Source organism: Pollicipes pollicipes, unplaced genomic scaffold (genome assembly GCF_011947565.3).
Source record: "Pollicipes pollicipes isolate AB1234 unplaced genomic scaffold, Ppol_2.1 Scaffold_3447;HRSCAF=4054_pilon_pilon_pilon, whole genome shotgun sequence".
NCBI lineage: Eukaryota > Metazoa > Arthropoda > Thecostraca > Pollicipedomorpha > Pollicipedidae > Pollicipes > Pollicipes pollicipes.
Genome location: NW_023596297.1, coordinates 23,600,629 through 23,623,723, shown reverse-complemented (window position 1 = coordinate 23,623,723; position 23,095 = coordinate 23,600,629). Strand labels below are relative to the sequence as shown.

The window sequence follows — 23,095 nt, the reverse complement described above, 5'->3', positions numbered from 1 at the left end:
AATGGCATGTTCCAAATTATTCAACACTACCACAATCTGTCGAGGCACGTGGTGTTTAGGCCGGTACAGGTGAGTGGATGACGCGTTGTGCCTTCCGTCACCTGTCTGGCGGGAAATCGCTGACGCGCCGGAACGCCTGCTCGCCTGTCACAGACCCGCCGGAGTCGCCGGGCAAGCCGGAGATCGTCGACTACGACAACAAGTCGGTCGACCTCAAGTGGGAGGCGCCCAAGAGCGACAACGGCGCGCCCATCCAAAAGTACATCATTGAGAAAAAGAACAAGAAGTCGGGCGAGTGGGAGAAGGCCTGTGAGGTGCGTCCCTCGTGGAGACGGCCGCGTTCGCCGGCGATCATGAGTGGCACAGACTTGACGAGACACATTCAAAGTTTTTGTATTGAAAGTGAAATGTTCCGTGCAAAAACTTTGCCGGCAAACCATAAGGCCGGATTTTAACGAGAGACAATACTACGTTATCGGGCGATGGTGGGCGGCTTCTTCTAAGCATTACGTGCGCACGCCATGGCGTCAGTACAGCCTGACCCTCGTGCGGCCGCTGTCCCGCCTGACCTGAGGTCTGCGCGCGCCGCCCAGGTGCCCGGCTCCCAGCTGACGGGCAAGGTCGATGACCTGGTAGAACGCGACGAGTACCAGTTCCGCGTCAAGGCGGTAAACAAGGCTGGCCCCGGCAACCCCTCGGAGCCCACCGACTACCACATCGTCAAGCACAGGAAACGTAAGCAGCGCTGCTCCGTGTACTTCGGGCTGACCGACTACTCAGCGGTCGGTGATGGGTGTTGTTCGTTTTTGGGGGGTCTTCGTCCCAGAGTTGCCTTGTCCTGTCAGTCTGAAAAAAGTGCGTTTTGCTCCTTCTTTGGAAGCCCGTGCCCTATATATTTATTGAATTAAGTCACTTTAAGCATTTTTCCCCAGGGGATGCAGGTCTTTCTTAGAGTAAGAAGGTTTGAATTGATGTGTGATGACAATGCACAATTTTGTTGCATCCTGCTCCTTGGTCGACAAATGTTCGTAGACGAGCAATCTACCACACTGGTTTCGGCGTTCTGGGGGCGTGATGGCCGAGCGGTCAGCGCCTTCGGCTCCCACGTGGGGCCCGAGCTCAGACCGCGGTTACGCCACTGTCCCTCAGCACAAATATTGCCTCTGCTGCTGCTGCCGCTCAATGAAAGGGAGTGCAACGACAAGCGTGGCCCTTACGACCCTAAAACTTTGCATGGCCTTCAACATGCCAATGATCGTGTTTTTGCTAGAAAAGAAAGAAGTCAAAACTAAATTCCGCCTTGTCTGTTTTTGTTTTGTCGGCGTAGGGTTAGTTCATTTCTTCTTCTTTCAACATTGCCGGCATGCTGAAAGTCATTTTTTCCATGACAATAATGTCGACAATGTCATAAGCCCTTCGACATGCAAAAACCTTACACAGAAGCATTCTCAAGCGCTATGGCCGGACCCATCCCTCATTACCCTTACTGTGATCGCGACGTTCTTACCTCACGTGTGATCCGTTCCAGTGAAGCCTATGATTGACCGCACGAACTTGACGATGACCAAGGTGAAGGCCGGCAAGCAGGTGTTCTTCGATGTCAATATCAAGGGCGAGCCGCCTCCAACCGTCACCTGGATCGTGAAGGACGAAGCGGTGCGTGTCTTTGCATTACCTGGATAAGCACTCCTCCGCTGATAGGGGACCCGCTTGCCAGTGAGAGGTCGGGTAGTCTCATAGACTCACCGGCTTGAATCTCGTCGCACATCTTCTACGCCAGCTTGATGCAATGAAATTACGTCATTGAGTTATACGGAGTCAAGTTCGCAAAATCACCGTAACAATTGCCGAGAGACCTGCTAACAACGCAGCATTTGGTTATCATCGGTGATTGCAATGAATTGCTGCTTTGCGTCCTTAAATCTTAGCATGAGATGGCAAGTCAAATTCTTCTTTTTTGTGTGTGACTGTTGCCCTGTCTGTCGTCAGGTGAGCGCCCCCAACATCACAATTGTCAACATCGACTACAACAGCAAGTTCACCATCAAGGACAGTGTGCGCAAGAACACAGGCATCTACAAAATCTTGGCCGAGAACATTCATGGCAAGGATGAAGCCGAGGTGGAAGTCGTCGTACTCTGTAAGTAAATCCCCAAAGTCGCTGTTTCACAGGCAAATGCAATTTTGTTATGATTCACCTATCTTGCATTTTGAAAATGAGCTTTGACTGTCGTCGCGTGACGCTTGCTGAAGCGGTCTGCTAGTTTTGGTCATTACGGCGATGGATACATCAATATTGCCGAATGACCCCGAGCCTCGGGTACAAATTGGTGGAATCAGCATCGCCAGCTATGTTTCCGGCGTGATTATGTTCATACACGTGCCGTGCTTGCCACCTGTCCGTCGCTCACTCAAGTGACACTCTGCGCGCATTCCTCAGCGGCGCCTTCCAAGCCGAAGGGGCCGCTGAAGGTGTCAGACGTGACCGCCAAGGGTTGCAAGCTCAAGTGGGACAAGCCCGAAGACGACGGCGGCGTACCGATCCAGGCGTATGCGGTCGAGAAGCTGGACACCAGCACAGGTACGGCCGCCTCGCCTCAGTACTGGCTCAGAGAAGACCGCAGATGTATCCTAGTGCATCACGCGGGGTGTGTTTGCTGGTTTGCCGCGCCGTTCTGGTCAGTGCATGCTTGATCCATCTCATTGTTTTGGACCACAAACTGCATCTACCCGCGTCCAGCCAGTTCGGTGTGACTGGACAGCCCTCTCTGGCCAGAGTGTGTTCTCACCGAGCACCGTATGGTGCTGTCTCTCCTGCACCGGAGTGCTCCTGCTGAGCTCCATGTGGTGCTGTCTGCGACCCACCGGAGCACTCCCGTTGAGCTCCGTATGTGGCTGTCTCCCCCGCACCGGAGTACTCCCGTTGAGGTCCGTATGGTGCCGTCTCTCCCCGCACCGAAGTGCTCCTGTCGAGCTCCGTGTGATGCTGTCTCCCCGCACCGGAGTGGCCCTGTCGAGCTCCGTGTGATGCCTTCATGTATCGTCCCGCCGACTCGGTAGCCCGGCGTCGCTGACCTCGTCGCTCGTCGCCGGCAGGGCGCTGGGTGCCCGTCGGCCGCGTCGGGCCCGATGAGACGGGCATGGATGTTGGTGGTCTGGTGGAGGGCAAGAACTACCAGTTCCGCGTCAAGGCCGTCAACGAGGAGGGCGAGTCGGAGCCGTTGGACACGGACCACGCCACGCTCGCCAAGAATCCCTACGGTGAGTGGGACCGCGGCAAATCCCAGGATTCCCGGGGGTAGTTTTTTGGAGGCATATTATGCTTTAATGTCGATTAAATGTGTCGCCTGGCATAGGATGAAAAAGTTTAATGACAACGCCTTGATTTTTATGCTGCGTTGTCTTGGGGCTTTTTGCGAGGGTGCTTTAAGTTTACGAGGAGTGTGTACTGCTGGAACGGACACTGATCGAGGCGCATCCCTACTGCGCAGAGATTCCCGGCGCGCCGTCCACGCCTGAGATTGTGGACTGGGACGTGGACCGGGTGGATCTGAAGTGGAAGGCCCCCAAGAACGACGGCGGTGCTCCCATTACCGGCTACATCATCGAGAAGAAGGAGAAGTTCGGCACTTCCTGGGAGCCGTGCGTGGAGACCAAGGTATGTTGTTGAACTGGAGTAACTTACATATGATTCCGGGGTCGCTTTGCCACGCCATCGTGTTTGACAGCTCCCAGCAGTGTCCGCTAAGCTGTGGTAATGGAATCTTAGTTCCCATAAGCATTGTGTCAATGGGCGATTAGATGTACTTCATTTTCTAAGCATCTTTTGGTATTACAATGCGCAGAGCTCTCAGCAGCGTGTCGCACATAGATAAGTTTGAAACGTTTTCACTTGTCATTGATGATGGCACGTGTCGCCATCTTCTCAATTCGCGCACATGAAGACCAGCTGGCTGCACTATCCTGGCAACGAGACATCACCAGTGACCGCTGGCGCCGCTCCACAGAGTGCCAGCCCGGAGGCGCGCGTGCCCGACCTGACCGAGGGCAACGTGTACCAGTTCCGCGTGCGTGCCGTGAACAAGGCCGGGCCTGGAGAGGCCAGCGAGCCCACCGGACAGCACACGGCCAAGGCTCGATACCGTAAGTGTCCGGGCTCGGCGATCGCGATCGTGGAGGACTTTCGGCTCGGCATCTGTGGCTGAAGTGTACCGGTGACCACTGTCGAATACGCTACATGCTGGAATTCACAGGTGCACTCTCACAAGCTGATCGATACGCGGACCCGTTTGCGCTTCGTGTCCTGTTGTCCGCTAACGGTGTATCCCGGTGTCCACGCGGGGCCAAGGGAACACCTCATGCAGTCGTCCTCTCCCCGCTGCTGACGCTGTGCCTCTGCCCCTGCCGCAGTGAAGCCGTGGATCAACCGAGACAAGTGCAAGCCGGTGACGGTACGCGCCGGCCAAGTGGTCCGCCTGGACATCGACGTCAAGGGCGAACCGCCGCCAGTCGTCACCTGGACATTTAAGAGCAAGGAGGTGGCCACCGACGCGCACTACCGCATCGAGAACGAGGACTACAACACGCGCCTGCAGATTCAGGACACGTCGCGCCGCCAGAGTGGCAAATACCTCATCAAGGCGGTCAACAGCTCGGGCGAGGACGAGGCCGAGGTCGAGATCAACATTCTCGGTGAGGCTCCTTACGGGCAGGCAGGGATGGGCGATGATAATAGTTTGGCAGTAGGCGTTCAGCCAAACGAATGCAGTACCTGGGCGAACTTCCGCTACCAATGCATTATTTAAGATAGTTTTCAGCATAACATCGGGCCACCTCTGGTTTTGTAATATGTTCTGGACGCTTTTGACGTCGTTTAACCCCGGCCGGCTGCATAGGAGTGTGAGGCGGCTGAACCGACCCGTCCTGTATCGCAGACAAGCCGGCTCGGCCTGAGGGTCCGCTGGACGTGTCCGACGTACACAAGGACCACTGCAAGCTTAGCTGGAACAAGCCCAAGGACGACGGCGGCCTGCCGCTGTCGGCCTACGTGCTGGAGAAGATGGACACGACGACAGGCCGCTGGCAGCCGGCCGGCCGCGTGCCGGGCGACACGACCGAGGCCGAGATCAAGGGCCTCGAGCCGGGCAAGCGCTACGAGTTCCGCGTCAAGGCCGTCAACGAGGAGGGCGAGTCGGAGCCGCTCGACACGGACCACTCCATCCTGGCCAAGGACCCCTACGGTACGCCCGGTCTCGGGATGTAGGCTCGAGAGTCGGTACCGGTTTCTGTGCGTCGCTGCCAGCATAGATATTCATGCCGTGCAGACTAAATCAAGCGAACTGTTTCAGTTGACAGTGTGTGGTCACACGTAGGCATCCTACATGTGTTGCCCGTGCTGCTGAATTGTAAAGGCAACAGCTAGCGCGGAAGCTTTCGGAAGCAGGCTCTGTTACGCGCAGAGCGATTCTCCGCGGAGACACATTGTCGGTAGCATGTGCAGTCTATTCGCTTAGTGACGATGACTCAGGCGCCTCATTCGAAGCGCTGTTTCTGTGGCCGGATCCGACCCGTCCATGCCGCGCCTGACGTCAGCGGTCCGCCCTGCCGCAGACCCGCCGGGTGCGCCGTCCATGCCAGACATCGTGGACTGGGACGAGCGCATGGTGGAGCTCAAGTGGGAGCCGCCGCTGCGCGACAACGGCGCGCCCATCACCGGCTACGTGCTGGAGATGAAGCCGGACGGCGCTGCTGAGTTCCAGCCGGCGGCCGAGGTGGGACCCGCCTGCTCGGGCAAGATCACTGGCCTGACGCCGGGCAAGAAGTACCAGTTCCGCGTGCGGGCCATCAACAAGGCGGGCCCGGGCGAGCCGAGCGACGCCACCGCGCCGCACACGGCCAAGGCCAGATACCGTGAGTGGTGTCCCGGCCTGGCGGGCTCGGGTCGAGCTGATGCACAGGCTCAGGAGGGGTGCGGAGGGGCTCAGATCTGCTGCTGGCCGGTGTAAATGCTCGTGTGGGGTGCTGATCCCGGGATTGAGTGTGCCACCGGTGGGCGGAGGGTGGATATGGTGATGTGTTTGATGGCTGGCTCGCGTTTCGCATGCGACACATTGCCGAAGCTCGTCTGGCGTGGAGATCTATCAACTGCGACTCATGGTGACTGCTCCCACATGTACGACGCGCCTAGCTGCCGATACAGACAGATCTGCAGCGGCGTCCGAAGCCCCGAGAGGTCGCCTGACCCCCTCCCGCCACTCCGGCAGTGAAGCCGCGTATCGTGCGCGACAATCTGAAGCCGGTGGTGGTGAAGGTGAACCAGCAGGTGCTGCTGGACGTGGACATCATCGGCGAGCCGCCGCCCACCGTCAGCTGGACCTTCAAGGACAGGGTACGCGCTGAGAGGTCCAGGACAACTGCGCAACGCCCGATTACTGGGTGGAATGATGTTTGTGTGCATGGTGCTCCATGTGTGAATTGTTGGAAATGAGTATTTCTTGCAATGCGGACTGTTTTGGAGATAAATTTACTCTTAATGATGCACAGGATTGAGCTTTTTATGACAGCGCTTGAAAGATGTCATCTTACTATCGCTAGATTGGCCGGTTTGCGCCAGATGCTGATCTTGAGCTGAGCGCCCTGCCCAGGCTCAGCTCGCGCCCTGTCGAGCCGCTGTTCGACCCGTCCCGTCTGAGCCACGTGACCTCGGGCTGCCGCAGGACGTGGAGACCGGACCCGAACTGACCATCACCAACGTCGACTACAACACCAAGTTCGCGCTGTTCCGCGCGCGGCGCATCGACTCGGGGACGTACACGATCACGGCGAGCAACTCGTCGGGCGAGGACGTGGCCCAGGTGGACATCACCGTGCTGGGCAAGCCGGGCCAGCCCGGCGGTCCGCTGGATGTGAGTACGCCGGACGGACGGACGGCGGCCCGGGCCGCGGCGGGGGGCGGGGCGCGTCACAGCGGCCCTCACTGGTCAGTGGCGCCGGGCCCCAGCTGCTCCTGGTACCGAGAAAAGATGACGGTGAACTGTGCATCGGGGTAAATGTTTTGTTGCTGTTGCTGGATTTCAGATCTGCAGTAGCACTTTCAGCCAATAGGCTTCGGGATCCTCTGAGTTGAATGCGCATAGGTCTTTTCCGTTTGCACGCACCCTTTGAAAGATTTGCATACAATGCCGTCATTGCGTGAGCGAGAGACGGGCTCCTGCTACCAACTGGTGTGACCAGATGTTTGGCATGCCCTGTGTCCCATGTTCCATAGTGTACCTCAACTCATGGCACGCCTCCGTGTGCTCCAGGTGTCCGATGTCACGGCTAGCGGCTGCAAACTGAGCTGGAAGGAGCCGGAGGACGATGGAGGTTGTCCGATTGACCACTACGAGCTGGAGAAACTGGATCCGTTTACCGGTACGTGTTTGGAAGAAGCTTGGACCAGGTTTTTTCCCTGGATAAGGCTAGAAGTCGCGGATCAATTTCCAGTCAATGTATAGAAACTGCGTCTGTTATATACTGGCTGAGTCTGCTGGTGCATTGGTGCGGACAGGACGCTTGGATCACAAAGAGAAATGTCTCGAGCGTTTTGGTCCTAATTGCTATCTTTTCCTCAGGACAATGGATCCCGTGCGGTACCTCCGACAAACCGGAAGCGGAAATTACCGGCTTGCAGGAGGGCAAGAAGTACAAGTTCCGAGTGAAGGCTGTGAACAAGGAGGGCGAGTCGGAGCCTCTGGAATGCGACCAGTCTGTGCTCGCAAAGAATCCCTTCGGTCAGTCATCACCACTTGCAGTGACTGCAGGCTCGTGATGGTGCGCCGCAACTCTAAGGGTAGATGATCGTGCATCCATGATTGTGTGATGTATTGGTAGCTCTCAGCTCCTAATGAAATGAAAAATTGATCACATTTTGTCTGATATCAACATTTGGGGATGCTCAGTATTTGGGGATGCAGCCCTGGTCATTTTTGCATATACGAATATCGGCAAACGCAGAGTTCAGTACGAAATGTAAAAGTAAACATGCATCTGTGTAGCATTTCATTGGTTACGTCTTTAAAATGCCTGCTTTTAATGCGAAGTCGTGAGGTTCCGATGCAGTCTGGCAGTTGCCTAAGCCAACTGTGGTGGCAAATAATTCTCTACATGCGTACATGCGGTAAGTTCAGCCGTGCTGTTCATCAACGACGTAAAATAAACTAAGCGCTCACTTGCGCACGACTTGCCGAGGGTTGGTTCGGCTGTCCACGCATGCGCAGAACTTGACGTCGGCTGTTGTCTGTCCCGGCAGACCCGCCCCACAAGCCGGAGCGGCCCGAGCTGAAGAACTGGGACCGCGACTTCGTCGACCTCCAGTGGAAGAAGCCGGACGACGGCGGCGCTCCCATTCTGGAGTATATCATCGAGAAGCGGGACAAGGTTGACCGGCCCGGCACCTGGAAGCCCTGCCTCACCGTGCCGGTGCGTTATTGTCGATGGGACGAGGCGGTCAGGGGTACGACGAACCAACGAGGCCTTCTGCGCTGTGAAGCTCCGCGCAGGGGGTCGAGGAGTGCTGGTGAAATGGTGACTCGCGGTGATGGCTATGGATGGTATGCGAGGGCCGGTTTTGTGCGTTCCGTGCCACAACTCCCAAAAGTGCGGCGTGTTGTCGACTGTCCTGTCGCAACACTTCGTACGCCATGATGCATGCTTTGGGCTGGCCATACAATGGGGAGCTTTGGGGGTCTGGAATTTGCCCTTCAGTGCTTCCTGTTTCATCGCACCGACGCTGCACCGGCCGGCATCGAGCCTGCTGGCCTGACCTGCCACCTCCGGCAGGGCGACGCCACCGAGGGTCACGTGACTGACGTTATCCCGGGTCACGAGTACGAGTTCCGCGTGGTGGCCGTGAACAAGGCGGGCCCATCCGAGCCATCTGACGCCACCAAGTCTGTGATCTGCAAGCCCCGATTCCGTGAGTGTAGCAGATGTTCAGGACGGACCGGACAGGCGCGTGGTAGTAACGCTTTATGGAATTTGTCCAGTTCTGGTGCGTTGTTCAGTATGTCTCGCAGACATTTGTGTTAAACCTCTACAATCAGAAGACATCAGGCATACGAACCAAAATATATTTTCTTGCTACTGGAGGCAATAGTTCGCGTCGTATCCCTCCATGATTTGTGAGCATCGTTACAATGAGTTCCCATTGCCTTCTTTTTGCACCACTTCTAGGTGAGTTTTTGGTAAGCGGCGGCAAGATGAAAGGCTTACGACCCTCTAAGTACGACCTTCGAGTAAGACGACCTTTTTAAGTAGGACCTTTTTAAGTGCGACGTCTTTACGACCTGTGCACCGACGCTCTTCTCTGCCGACAGTGAAGCCGCACATCGACCGCACCAATCTGGACAAGAAGGTGATCCGCAGCGGTCAGATGCTGCGCGTCGAGATCGACATCGAGGGTGAGCCGGCGCCCAACGTCACCTGGACGCTCAAGGGCAAGCCGGTGCCGCCCAACGAGAGGCTGGTCATCGACGACGAGGACTACCACTCGTCCTTCGCGCTGCAAAAGGCGCGGCGCGCCGACACCGGTGTGTACGTCATCACGGCCACCAACTCGTCCGGCACCGACACCGCCGAGCTCGACCTCAACGTGCTGAGTGAGTGCCGAGTGCGCCGGCTGGTGGTTCGAGGGTCGGGAACGAAGGGGGAGGATGGGAGAGGAGGGAGAGGGAGAGGGAGTGTTTGTCGGTTTTCGCGTTGAGAAAATGGTGCGGTGTTCCGCGGTGTAATACAATTGACTTGGGAGCTGTAAGGTGTTGAATGCTGCTTATCTTGTGTTTCAATAGTTTCTTCACGCGATTTCAATTTCTCACGTATGACTTTGTTAATCATTGCTTGTCTTTTTCTACACCGTATGTGACCACTCGTCGCCTCCCGTGTGCAGCCAAGCCGGGCAAGCCAAAGGGCCCGCTGGAGGTGTCTGACGTCACGGCCAAGGGCTGCAAGCTCAAGTGGGAGAAGCCCGAGGACGACGGCGGCGAGCCGGTGGACCATTACGTGGTGGAGCGGATGGACAAGGACACGGGCCGCTGGGTGCCGGTGGGCACGAGCAAGACGCCTGAGGCCGTTGTAGACGGCCTGAACGAGGGCCACGAGTACCTGTTCCGCGTGAAGGCGGTCAACTCGGAGGGCGAGAGCGAGCCGCTCGAGACGCTCATGCCGACGCTGGCCAAAAATCCATTCGGTGAGCTGGGAGGGCCAGGCGGGGATGAGTGAACGGTGAAAGGCCACTTGCCTCGCTTTCATCAGGTCACACTGTGAAAGTTTTGCATGGCTATGGTGCCGGTACACATATTTATAAATGCGCCTTTTATAAATATGTGTACCGTCTCTGCTCAGCTGACTGTCTGCGCTCCATCCTCAGACGCTCCCGGCGCGCCTGGCGTGCCGGACGTGGTCGATTGGGACAAACACCACGCCGACCTCAAGTGGAAGCCACCGCAGGATGACGGCGGAGCTCCCATCGTCGGATACGTCATTGAGAAGAAGGACCAGTACAGGTGGGCAGGACGCTCGCGTTCAGGCACCCGGAACGCTTTTGAAGATTTAGCCGCAAGAATGTGTCACCGATCCTTGCCTATGCATTATGTTAGGGTTCATGTCCCCTCCGCGCCGGCAGAGGGCGCCAGCCTTCCCGAGTATCGTTCTCATGACCCCTCTCGCGCACCGCCGGCTGGAAGAGGGCACCGGCCCGCCCGGCCATCACTCACATCTCCCGTCTACCGTGTCCGGCAGTACCAAGTGGCAGAAGGCGGCGGAGATTCCGGGCGACAAGTGCGAGGGTCGCGCGCCCGACCTGGTGGAGGGCATGCAGTACAAGTTCCGCGTGCGCGCTGTTAATAAGGCCGGTCCTGGAGGGCCGAGCGGAGAGTCCAAGACCATGACGGCCAAGGCCAGATTCGGTAAGTGGCTTCCCTTACCTGGCTTTTCCCGCCGGATGCAAAAGCGGTCCGCTTGAAGTTGGGTAACGTTTGAAGTTCTTAGTCAGTTTGGTGGTGCCAGCATGTGGAACAAAAGCTGTGCAATGTGAAGTATACTAGTGATGACGCTTGCGAAAAGGCCATACTAGTTAAACTTCGTGCATATCTAGACTTTACAGCTCCTGACGGCGATAGACGAAAGGGTTCAGTCTCTCCTGGGCCTTTCCGTAACAACCTTTAAACCTCTGCAGGCGAAAAAAATTCACTACAAGCAGCTGTGTTATAACATATTCGCGGTCTGAAAACCGGAATATCTTTACCATGATCGACTATAAATAATGGCCTTTTGCTGGGGTTGTGTTGGTGCCAAGTTCAGAAAACCTTAGGTCGAAACTGTTACTTTGTGTTACCTGGTTTGGCAGTGGGCTGCTCCATCCATTATTGAGCTCAGTTCGTCGAGCCCTATCAAGTGTTCCTTGTTTCATTATCGTGACATGCTCAGCTCTTGGGACAACAAAAGAGGGCAGATGCACACAAGGCTTGGTTTGTAGGCCCCGATTTGACTTGTCACGCCCACCGATGGTTGGACACAAAAAGTCTGTCGGGCGGCGATTACAAGCAAATTGAGTCCAGGCAACCTATTTGAGTTAATCTGCGTGTGTTTCAACCACGCCTGCAACATGTTCCTCATCACCACTCTCCTGCAGTTTTGTATTTCTGGCATCCTGTCAAACGAGAATTTTATAATCAATTTACTGGCAGCCCGTCACTGGATTGTATGCGTTCTAGTCAGCCCATCAGCCCCCGGTCAACCAGTCAGTTTTCAGACCGCTCGAATGCCCGCAACGTCTCGTCTAAACGACTACGCAGCTGCCCGCGGGGTCCGACTTGAGCTCCTGTTGTTTACCATCCTGAATCCGATAGATTCGACAAGTTGCGTGTAAACCGGAAGAGCACCGAACAAATTAAACAAAAGTACCAAAAAATCCTGCTCCTGGGGATTCGCAGGAGTAAAAAGAAGCACAGCGTTGGCATTGAGATTGTGTTATGACTCAGCGTTGTAACTCAGACTGCGTTGTAACTCAGCGGGTGATCGGCGAGTGGTGGAGGGCGAGTTAGTGCTGGCTGCCCCTTACCCCCCTCCCCACCCCCACAGCGGCGCCCTACATCGACCGCTCGAACCTGCGCGACATCACCATCCACGCCGGCACGCCGTTCAAATTCGACGTGCGGGTCAGTGGTGAGCCGCCGCCAACCAAGACATGGAGTCTGGACGGCACCCAGCTGGCCTCCAAGGACAACCGCACCGTCGACACTGAGGACTACCGCACCAAGCTGTCCGTCTTCATGACCAGCCGCAAGGACACGGGCACCTACACACTGCGCGCCGAGAACGAGTCGGGCAAGGACGAGGCCCAGGTCAAGGTCATTGTGCTCGGTGAGTGGCGAGAGGGGTGTGAGTGGGACGGAGGCATGGGTGGCGCTTGTGGGAGGCCTGGAAAGTGCGACGAAGGGTAAAGTGGTCTCAAAATCTGATCGTAAGCTACTGAGTGTGCTGCGCCGGTGCGCAAACCTTAACCTCGCAACGCCAGCCACCCATACTGCATAAACATTATGCCTCCCGTGGCTCCCATATGAACTGTCTTTACCTGCTACGGTTATCTTGCCCGTCACCATGCTGTCCGCTATGCTGTACGTGCCGCGTTCTCCATATCTTTGCCAGACAACGTCAAGTAATATGGTGAAACTGATGACCTGTGCCTCTGATTCCAGACAAACCTGGCAAGCCGGAAGGCCCGCTGGACATTTCGAACGTGCACAAGGAGGGCTGCACGCTCAAGTGGAAACCGCCGCTGGACGACGGCGGCGTACCCATCGAGGAGTACCTGGTGGAGAAATTCGACCCCGAAACTGGTCAGTACCACCTTCCGTCCCAAGGCGCTCAAGGGCCTGTAGAGGTTTGTAGAGGTTTGTAGAGGTCAAGGGATGAGGGTCTGTAGAGGTTCGTAGGGGTTAAGAGACGAGGGTCTGTGGAAATATATAGAGGTCTGTAGAAATCAATGGACAAGGGTTTGTAACGGAATTATTAATCTAAGACTTGATCTCCGATGGATCTCGTTATGTGTCAGCCGCTACATTAATGGTATCGTCGCGTAACAACGTATGTGCTTAGCCGCCATCAAAAGTACATGGTTTGTTTCCAAAAGTTATAGTTGAATTATACGAATAGTTAGATTGATTCATCACAGCGCAAAATGTTTTGGAGGAAAGCATCAACTGAAACGTGTTGTATTTCTTTGCTTCTTGTACCGTTATAAGTACCGGCACAGGCAACGGCCCAGATTCCAGCTCAAGCACGCAGCCCAGGATCATGTGACATCTTCATGGACACAGAAACAACTCCTCCGTGCGATAAAACTGACTGGTGATCTCGTGATCGGTGACGCCCCCCCCCCCCCCCCCCCCCAGGTCGTTGGATGCCCGCTGGCCGCACCACGCAGCCGACCTTGGAGATCAACAATCTGACCCCGGGTCACGAGTACAAGTTCCGAGTCAAGGCCGTCAATCCGGAGGGCGAGTCGGAGCCGCTGGAAGCCGACCACTCAATCATTGCCAAAAATCCGTTCGGTGAGGCTGGCTGTAATTATGGTGCTACCTGGGATGATCAGTTGTTCTTTCAATAGATCACACTAGAGCCGAATGGTTGTCGCTAGGGTAATGCGATATGGGCCCCCGTTTTTTTATCCTCCCCGGTAAGCTTATTATCCTTTGAATCTTCAGAAACCTGCCGCGAGTTCTTTGCCCCCCCCCCCCCCCAATCAAGAGTCTGGTGTGTGGTAATTTGTGCCGTGTTACACATATGTCGATTATGAGTGCAGATATCTTGACAATCTTGTTTTGTGCACTGACGTTATACCGGCATTTGCATATATGTATAGCACATCGTTTTCCTCGCGTGGCTACACTCCCAACAATAACACATGACGGTGATTTTTCGTCCTCCACCGACCCTCCGCTTGTCCAAACTTCCGACCATGAAGCTCCCGGCACACATCACTGTGCCATGCAAGCCAGGTCTGCTCCTGTCCTCCCGTGACCGGACGTGGGGTGCCACAGACGAGCCCGGCGCGCCCGGCCGACCCGAGCCGACCGACTGGGACAAGGACCACGTGGATCTCAAGTGGGAGCCGCCGACCAACGACGGCGGCGCCCCCATCACCGGCTACGTCGTCGAGAAGAAGGAGAGGGGCACCGGCAAGTGGGTGAAGGCGGCCGAAACAGATGGTGAGCGGTGTGTTCGCGAGGCCGAGCCGAGTGAGCGGCGGTGGCTGTTGCCGACAGATCAGGTGTTGACTGATTACATAATTCAACATCGTTGCCAAGTGCTAAGGCAAGATTGTGTGACGGCGTTTGTTAAAAACAATTTATTGGTTGAGCTTTGTTGCTCTCACCTTGTCTGTTTAGTTAAGTTTTTAGAGTTTTTTCTTGTCTAGCGTTGAGGGCTACACAGATTCCCCAGATACACCTTTATTAGGCAGTATGATCCTTGTAGCGGCTCGTGGCTACCGCGCGTTTGTTTCCGCGTCCCGCCGATGCTGATGCTGCGCTGCTGTCCCCCAGGCCCCGACTGTCAGTGCCGCGTGCCCGACCTGGACGAGGGTCAGACGTACGAGTTCCGCGTGCGCGCAGTCAACGAGGCCGGCCCCGGCGAACCGAGCGCCGCCTCCCGACCCGTCACCGCCAAACCCAGGAAACGTGAGTTTGTCTGCTGTAGCCCTGAAGCCAGAGTGGGCTTCCTTCCGAGAAACGCAAAACTTCTCTCTGTGTATGTCAGACAATTTTATCTATTTCTGCCTGAGAAAGAATTTCATCTTCTTCTGCAGTGAAAACAAACATTAGTTAAGTCTACCCGATGGCAAAGGTCAAGGCCGTTCGTTTTCAAGACTAGACAAATAGAGTTATCTCTGTTTCCTGATAGGTGCTCCCCAGTTTGATTCCAATAAATGTGAACCCAAGGATTTCATATATACCTGCTCCATCCAAACTGGCGAACCTATCCGTGAAAGACGCCCTCGTGCCCGACCCGGAGCTCCATAGCTGGCCGCGCCTGCCCGGCTGTCCAGTGAGCAGCGATGGCCCGCCGCCACCCTCACGCTCCGCACGTGCCGCCAGTGGCGCCGAAGATCGACCGGCGCAACCTGCGACCTCTGACGGTGCGGGAGGGCGAGCCGATCGTGTTCGATGTCAAGGTCGAGGGTGAGCCGCCGCCAGAGGTCACCTGGCAGAAGGGCGGCCGGCCCATCAAGACCACCACGCATAACCGCGTGGAGAACGAGCCGTACAGGTGAGCGGCGCGCAGGGTCTCGGGTCAGGGTCTAGGCTGGGGTGCGGCTTGTGGGCTGGTGTGGAGGGCTGCGTGCTCCCACTGTGGGGTGCTGTGTTCCAGACGACGGAAATTCAGACCTTTCGTCTCGCGACGATTGGAGAAACAAGGTGTAGGTGCCTAAACACCTATACCCATCCCGAAAGTGGGATCATAATGTTCTTCGAATGACTCGTTTCAGTGCCGAGCTGTGTACTGATAATGATCAGCCATGCAGGTTGTGCTCCCGGATACTGATATCCGGGTGAAATAGATACTGGTGATCTCAACATGCTGATGAGTTAGCAACTTGCACGCTGGTTTCGTTTCAAAGCGATTGTCGGACAATTCGGTTCTTATTTGAAACAACACGGTGTTTCCCTGGAAAATCGGCAAAACATCCAGCACCGGGCAGCCGTGGCATGACGTTGCATGACGCGTAGCAGATCTTTCAGTGCTATTTGGCCTGCGGGTGCGTACAAAATTAGCCAACTTTTCGGAATATTGGGCCGGGGTAAAAGTGGCGCAAGAAGCTGTCCTTGGTAAAGACGCTGATTGCCGTGTCACTTAAGCAATCAATTCATGTGTTTTGTCTTCAATAAAAATTGACTCCATAGGTAGGCGCTCAGTTGGCCGTATCATTCCTTCCGTGTCATATAACCACCTAGAGTCAGGGTTAATGGAGTGATGAGCTGCAAGCAATGTCACATTCCCACGGTTGTGCCGGTTTCCAGGACCAAGTATATCAACGACACTCCGAAGCGTGGCGACACGGGCACGTACACCATCAAGGCGGTCAACGAACACGGCGAGGACGAGGCCCAAGTCGATGTCATCGTAGTGTGTAAGTGCTTGGCCGGCAGCTGCTCGGGGACAGCGGTGTGGTCGAGGGACGGCTGGCTCTAACAGGCCGCGGGAGGCGTCTGAGACTTTGGGATGCATAACGCGCCGTGAGAATATGGATGCAAAGCTGCGCGCGGGTATTTTATATAAGGCATCTGAAGGCGCGACCAACAGTGGCAGCTTTAAGCCATTATTGTCATTTTAAGTCATTTTATGTGTACTTGATTTAAAATGTATCCGTCTTTGGCGCTTGCCACAGTGGTAAATTGTAAAAAGGCTACTATGTCCTCGTTCGGGACAAGAAGCGGTTTCGATCAATTGCACCAATGCATCATATGATCCGTGATTTACATATATATATATATATATATATATATATATATATATATATATATATATATATATATATATATATATAGTGTTTCAAGGCGTATGCAACATAGAGCTAGCCTGGTACAACGAGTCGTCTTTCAACACCATTCATCGAGGACACCTTTTCCCTCGCATCACTGATACGGGCTCTTGCTGACGCCAGCTAAGCCCGGTGCACCGGAGGGTCCCTTGGAGGTCTCGGACGTGCACAAGGAGGGCTGCAAGCTCGCCTGGAAGCCGCCCGCCGACGACGGCGGCGAGCCCATCGAGGGATACGTCATCGAGAAGTTTGATCCCGATGTTGGCATTTGGATCCCGGCCGGCACCTCCAACAAGCCCGAGTTTGAGGTCAAGGACCTGACTCCGGGTCACGAGTACCACTTCCGGGTGAAGGCCGTGAACAAGGAGGGCGAGTCGGAGCCGCTCCAGACCTCGATACCCATCGTCGCCAAGGATCCGTTCGGTCAGTGGACCTTCTAAGGGGGAGGTTGTGTGTACTGCAGCTTCAGCGATTGAAATGACTTTTGGGTGCCTTTTGGCGGTGTAAAAGCAGCCACGTTGGGTTTACACGCCCGGTCCTGCGTTTACGGACCCTTCTATAAGAGCTCTGAACAGTCTTACCCGAATGCGATGAAATTAGGATTTCTTCACCGGCGGTTCACTTATGGGGCGTCCAAACGCAGGGTGGACTTCAATGGCAACATTGTGGTCAGATGCCGGCTGTGCCAGCCGCGTTCTTCACCTCCCATAGGCGACAACTCTGACCTTGAACCGCCTTGTCAGTTGTACCCGGCAAGCCCGGTGCGCCCGAGGCCACCGATTGGTCGACCTCACACGTGGAGCTGACCTGGAAGGAGCCGGTCAGCGACGGCGGCTCTCCGATCACCGGATACATCATCGAAAAGCGAGACTCCTACGGGTCAGTAAACTCAGTGCACTGTCATGCGCCCTTGTTGCGCTGCTTTAGCTTGTTAACTGATCGGAGACTATCGAAAATAGTATTAATAAAAAACGAGACAAAAAGCGAAGCTGTGCGTCACGTTATCCGGGTTGACCTTGGCAGTTTACGACCTGCTGATATGGTCTGCGCCCCCTCCAGAATGATGTGGGAGAAGGCGTGCGAGCTGGAGGGACCGGAGAACACCGGCTCCGTCCACAACCTGATCGAGGGCGTCGAGTACCAGTTCCGCGTGCTCGCGCTCAACAAGGCGGGCGCCTCGGAGCCGTCCGAGCCGAGCAGGCCGATCGTGGCCAAGGCTCGATTCTGTGAGTACCGGCGATACGGTCGCCTGGCCATGGCTGGGTTTGTGAGGGTGAATGCTTTGTCAAGGCGTACTGCTGTCGACGTTCTTACGGTGTGTTACAGGCGACAGCCCTTGTTGGATAAATGTGACTGGGAAGATGAGGTGAAGTGGCGTGAGCGAGCATATAGCACTGGAGTCAGTACGCGTGCGCACGATGGCGTAAAGCTAGCCATCCAGTGGCCAGCGCTTTCGACTATACAGAACTATACGTGCTTTCGTATAGCTCGTACTTTCGATCAACGGAGGCCCTATTGATCTGTACGTGCCTGCGGGAGGCATGTTACGTAGGACCAGGGCTTCGGGCAACACTGCGCCCTGGTGCCCGGCTCACCGCGCGCGTCATTTCAGTGGCGCCCAAGATTGACCGCCGTAATCTGCGTGACGTCACCATCTCGTCCGGCTCGCTGGTCAAGTTTGACGTGGACGTGTCGGGAGAGCCGGCGCCCACCACCAAGTGGTTCAAAAACGGCTCTGAAGTCAAGTAAGCGCCGGCGGCCTGACGCTGGGCTGGTGCTGCGCTGGCAGGCCAAGTCCGCGGTCATTATCAACGTTATGTCTCGACTTCAGGGAGTGCTTTTAATGTGAAGTTGGTTCTAGAGGGCATTTGACGAGGTTTTGTGTTCAGTAACAAGCTGTCCATGAATCCAAAGCTCCGTCTTTTAAAAGATACGGCCCCGACACGTTGGTCCTAACGTGCGTTGAAAACATATCTATTTGGCCTGTATCCTGTCGCGTCTGTTGTTTCAGCGAGCTGAAAACTGCTCGTAAGCACCAATATCATGTTTGCTCGCCCGTGACATTGTATATTATGTGTTTTAGTTCTTCAGTACTCTGTCGCGAAAGATTGCATCGTGCAGACATACGCGCGTTCCTTCAAATCTTCATAAAGTTTTGGCAAAATCTCAGCGTGCTAAACATTCCGCGCTCTTCCTGCAGACCGACCAAGCAGCTGACAATCGAGTCGCGGGACTACAACACCAAGTTTGTGCTGCACAACGCTCGCCGAGGCGACTCGGGCGAGTACACGCTCACGGCCGAGAACAGCTCGGGCAAGGACCAGGTCACGGTCAAGGTCACCATAACGTCCAAGCCCGCCAAGCCGGAGGGCCCGCTGGAGGTGAGACGAGACGTTCATGGCGACCGCTCTGCATAGCCGTGACAATGATGCATGAGCCTATCCGTGCGGGAGCTTGCTACTTCGTGTATTTGTTGTGGTCAGTAGGCTTCGAAATTGTGATAGTTTAAATGCAAGCGTGAGTGGCCTTTGGCTAGAAGGCGAGAGGACACGTGAAGGGTGGTGGCAGTTGTCATTGATTCATTTAAAGAGAGATCACAACTGTCGTCAATAGATGTATTGACGTTCTCTTTCCTCTCGTGTTCAAAGTGAAAATCACTCGCGTTTACCCATGAGCTGTTGTGATGCCGGGCCTCTTGGTCATAAGATTTATTCGTGGTTTGAAGCCCTGTATGTACAGAAAACGTTGCGCCACCTTGATGCGTACTTTCATATATATATATAGAAAGCAGTGCTAGGTTGCATGTTGTGTGATGTGCGTAAAAAACGTGATCAGTCAAATAAGTGCGGTTGATTTGTGGTAGGAAATCCCGTTCATTCTCTGAGCAACTCCATTTATGTGTTACTCCCGAGCCTTCGCCCTGTGATCATATAACGTTCGCTTGGAAACCGTTCTATCTCCATCCTCGCGGTTACAAAACGATGCCAGGCTTCGGAACGTGTTCGTTCTAAGCCGGAGAGGATGTTCGTTCTCAGGTCTCGGACGTGCACAAGCACGGCTGCAAGCTCAAATGGAACCCTCCGAAGGACGACGGCGGTACCCCGATCGAGCACTTTGAGGTGGAGAAGTTCGACCCCGAGATGGGCGTCTGGATGCCGGCCGGCCGTTCCGACAAGCCTGAGATCGAGATCAACAACCTGACACCGGGTCACGAGTACAAGTTCCGTGTCAAGGCCGTCAACAAGGAGGGCGCTTCGGAGCCGCTCGAGGGAACCCAGACCATCGTTGCCAAGAATCCGTTCGGTGAGCAGCCTCCCCCGCAATGTCAAGCGCTTTGATGAGGCGTGCGTTTCAGCAGATTGGCAATACGGTGTGACGTCACGTAGTCACTGGGCAAGGCTGGTGTACGCGTTTGACTCCGCCGTTTTCCTGGCTCTGAACCAGATCGCTACATTGCTCTTCATCGGCACGTCCGAAAAAAACGGGCGGCTTTGGACGTGACTCAAAACTAACCCCTACTTATTTGAAATGAATAATGCAAGGTTTCTTGGGGTAATTACATAACCATCCGTGAACTTGCACCTCCTACACCACGGCGATGTTGGCACGTTGTACCTGAGCGAGTGTAGTAACACTACTTTGGACGCTGGATACCTAACCTGGGCGTGCTCTTCGGCGTGTGGGTTCCGTGCATCGCCAGTGGCAAATGTCAGTCGTTTTTGTTAACAAATGACGTCAAACTACCCCGTAACGACACTGCGTCCCATTTAACGTCAGCCTGTACATTTTGGCTGCTCTTTAACTCACGACAAAAATGATGCCAATCTCCTCAGATGAGCCAGGCCCTCCGGGCAACTTGGAGGCCACCGACTGGGACAAGGACCACGTGGACCTCAAGTGGGAGCCGCCGGCCAACGACGGCGGCGCCCCCATCACCGGCTACCTGGTGGAGAAGAAGGACAAGTCGGGCCGCTGGGTGCCGGCGCTCGAGGTACGCGAGACGCGCCGTAACGGAGGACTTCGCCCGCTTTCAGCCAGGGGGGGGGGGGGCTATTGCTGCTGATGCAGCTTGGTTGGCATGGCGACAGCAATAACGAAAAAAATCTGGATGGTCTTCAGTTTTGCAAAACCGCAAAACACAGTAAATGTAATGTCCAGTGTTTGCACCAGGGGCGTACCCAGGGTATTCAAATGAGGGCATGCCTTCGCTACTTTGGAGCCCCCTTGAACAAAACAAAAATGCTGTTTTTGCATAGTTAACATGCATACTTGTTTCACCTGAAACAGCAATGAGGCTGCAATAGCCAAAATGAACAGCTACTTATTTGACCCAACGCGCTTCACCCATTTCCGATATTATCCCTTCCCTTCTACACTGGTGGCCGTGTAGTTGGGAGGCTGCTCCGACTGATGTGGTAATTTCGGACACGGTACCCTCAGGGGGTACAGTGTTCGTTATTGCCCCCTCCTACTTCCCTATTCACCCACGTTTCACCATATACCCACCCCTAGTCGTTCTACCTGATCTAGCCTCTGACACTTCGTGTAGCCATATGCACAGAAATGCAAATATGTACACACTGTACACTGTACATGCATGCTGATCGACGAGTGAAAGTCAAATCTCAGCAATGTTTCCTCCCGAAATCAAGCTCTGGAACTGTACTTGAGCGATCATTGTTTTCCAAATTTGTAAGCAACCTGCAAAAATCGTACGTCACAAAGAGCGTCACCAAATTTGAGGCTGCTCTAAACGATCGTTTAGAAATGGCGACCGGAATATACGAGACGGGCGGGATCCACCCTTTTTACCCGGTATGACAAGTCGTCATCTCCCCTCCCCCCCCCCCCCCCCGCTTAGAAGCCCTCGTCTAACGTGGTATTTCTCAGCTCCGCCATCACCTCGCTGGTGACATCACCTCGTTGCCTACAAGGCAACGCACTTATTTCATTATGAGACATTGTTGCTTACTGATGGTAATAAAACCTACTCATTTTCCACACCGGGCATTTTTCTGTTATGACCTAAGCTCATAACAGCCGACGGGTTAAAAAAATTGCATTCCATGATGTCTTGACACTCGATCTGATACGCTGCAATTGCTCAGATCAGCAGGATATGATGCACAAATTATTTTCCCACTACCTCTACGGGCCAACTGACGGCATGTTGCATGCTCGGTTAGCACCAGCGAAGGCGAAAGCCCTCTGGGCGTGCCGTACCGTGCCCAGCCGCAGGCCCCGGCCGCCCTCTGAGCGTGTTGTACCGTACCGCAGGTGCTGGCCGTCCTCCGAGCGTGTCGTGTCGTACCGCGCCGCGGGCGCCGGCCGCCCTCTGAGCGTGTCGTGTCGTACCGTACCGCAGGTGCCGGCCGGCTTCTGAGCGTGTCGTGTCGTACCCACCGCGGGTGCCGGCCGCCCTCTGAGCGTGTCGTGTCGTACCGCGCCGTGGGTGCCGGCTGCCCTCTGAGCGTGTCGTGTCGTACCGTACCGCAGGTGCCGGCTGTCCTCTGAGCGTGTCGTGTCGTACCGTGCCGCAGGTGCCGGCTGTCCTCTGAACGTGTCATGTCGTGCCGTACCGCAGGCGCCGGCCGGCCTCTGAGCGTGTCGTGTCGTACCGCGCCGTGGGTGCCGGCTGCCCTCTGAGCGTGTCGTGTCGTACCGTACCGCAGGTGCCGGCCGCCCTCTGAGCGTGTCGTGTCGTACCGTGCCGCAGACCCCGGCCGCCCTCTGAGCGTGTCGTGTCGTACCGCGCCGCGGGCGCCGGCCGCCCTCTGAGCGTGTCGTGTCGTACCGTGCCGCAGACCCCGGCCGCCCTCTGAGCGTGTCGTGTCGTACCGTACCGTGGGTGCCGGCCGCCCTCTGAGCGTGTCGTGTCGTACCGTACCGCAGGTGCCGGCCGCCCTCTGAGCGTGTCGTGTCGCGCCGTGCCGCGGGCGCCGGCCGCCCTCTGAGCGTGTCGTGTCGCGCCGTGCCGCAGGTGCCGGCTGACCAGCTGACGGCCACCGTGCCGGACCTCACCGAGGGCGAGACGTATGACTTCCGCGTGAAGGCCATCAACGCCGCCGGTCCCGGCGAGCCGAGCAAGTCCACGGGACCGATCATCGCCAAGCCACGCAACCTGGCGCCCAAGATCGACCGTACCAACCTGAGGCCGATCAAGATCCGCGCCGGCCAGAACTTCAGCTACGACGTCGACGTGGCCGGCGAGCCGCCGCCCAGCAAGAAGTGGACGCTGAACAAGAAGCCTGTCACGCCGTCCGACCGCGTCAAGTGAGTGAGCTCGTGGCCGCTCGTGCGGCTGGGGGGCGTCCGGCGCGGGTTGAGCCGGTGTCCGTGATTGTCGTTTGTTCGGCGGCGAGGGCTTGAGGTACGCCCTACTGCGTGTCTGATAACTTTACAGACTGAGTAGAGCTGTGCGACCATTGTGATACCAACTATGAGTGCCGCAATACCTAACATTGTTGACGAAATGGTGCCCAGTAATGCCGTAATACTGTCCGGTACTACGGCGAT

General features: G+C 55.8%; 1 pseudogene; it reads left to right on the top strand.

The window, feature by feature from the left end:
• The window catches only part of LOC119092094 (twitchin-like), a 104,755-nt pseudogene that overhangs the window by 40,634 nt on the left and 41,026 nt on the right, over positions 1–23,095 (top strand).